Here is a 1536-nt window from a genome sequence, read left to right on the forward strand (position 1 = left end):
TAAAAAAATGTTTACAGGATCTGATTGATAGCATGCATATCCAGGTTGCACACGTGGTTGGTTGACCTCTAAATTGACCGTTATTCGGTTCTTCATGACCTTCATGAACAATGTATACACGTGACAGGAGGCTAATGGTTCTGGGAACTCTTCAAATCAGTCTCGTGTCATTCTCTGAAAAGAATAAATGACTGCAACATCATTCTACGAATGAGGTGTTTCGCCAAGGCTATTAACAGCAACGTTAACATATATATATAAATAATTGGGAAATAATGGAATATAAAACATAAATAGAGAAAGTATTCACGATCTCATATTTGTTTATGACAGAGGCCATTGAAGCAATTAATGAGAATGAACTACGTGAAAAATAATCACAAACTTAACAAAGATGGCTGAGCCGGGCTCAAGATAAATACAAGCAAAACCAAAAATCATGTACAATGAGATTCGTAAATTAAATAAGTTATTTGCTCAAGATACAATTTTTTATATATATATCTAGAGCAATTATTAAAGGTGGACCGGAATCATAATTCCAATAAAGAGGCAAGTAAGAGCCGGGTGGAGTGTTTGTTGAAAACTAAATTTGACGAGTGCACAACATCTGCTGTGACATAAGGTTCAGAAACAAAAGACACGAGCGGAGAAAATGAAAACAAAAGCTTCAAATGCTCAAATCTGTTAGTAGCAAGAAAACCCATCATAACAGAACGTGTACAAAAAAGTGCGGAGAGATGCACGCTTGGAATTCCACTGAGAGACAAATAAGTATAACCCGTAAAAACTAAGTTTTTAACTATAAATCCTTTATATGCGTGGCAGCGAACTTAATATAAAGGATTTAAAAGTATATTCGCCTGTGGCGGACGCGGGGATCGATCCCGCGACCTTTGGCATGGGAAGCGAGGGCGCTACCAACTGCGCTACTCCGCCACGGCCTGTGGAGGGGTTACGCTCTGGGCTCTTGTACTGTGACGTTCAGCCAAAGCCAAGAATGAGTTTTTTGAATATATGTAAAATATTTTTTTTTGCCTAAAAAGTGTAACATTTTGGGAATTTTTTTTTACGAACATTAATTGTCTGGCACAACGAGTCTGTGTGGAAAATGTCAGCTCGATTGGATCACGGGAAGTGGGTTAAAAAACGGCCGAAAGATTTGCACGGTCGTAAGCAAGCAAGCACGCAAGCAAGCAAGCGAACTTAATATAAAGGATTTAAAAACAGGAACACATGGATCAGATAACAAATGCAAAGCAGAGGAAGTGTATTCACTGTTGGTTTCCTGCTTTAAGTTTTACCCACCAAGCAACGTAGCAGGAGGCTGTTTCTTCCTGACCTGCTTTTTTGCTTTTACCATCTACATGGCAGGGGCTCGGTCCCATTAGCAGCAGCCGCACTTTAACAACTCTGGCACCCCCCCCCCCCTCTCAGCCAGTCTACATAACAAAGGCTCAGTCCTTTGTTATGTAGACTAGCCGTAGCTTCAGCCGCACCAACCTTACCATAATAATAAAATAAGTATAACCAGTA

General features: G+C 39.8%; 1 non-coding gene across 1 annotated transcript; it reads right to left on the bottom strand.

Annotated features, from left to right (window-relative positions):
* Positions 1-866: 866 nt before the first annotated feature.
* Positions 867-939, bottom strand: TRNAG-CCC (transfer RNA glycine (anticodon CCC)). The gene has a single exon. It is a non-coding gene; the product is annotated as a tRNA-Gly (tRNA).
* Positions 940-1536: the final 597 nt, after the last annotated feature.

The sequence above is a fragment of the Lethenteron reissneri genome, chromosome 27, assembly GCF_015708825.2.
Source record: "Lethenteron reissneri isolate LAM-NWPU_2019-01 chromosome 27, ASM1570882v1, whole genome shotgun sequence".
Classification (NCBI taxonomy): Eukaryota; Metazoa; Chordata; class Hyperoartia; order Petromyzontiformes; family Petromyzontidae; genus Lethenteron; species Lethenteron reissneri.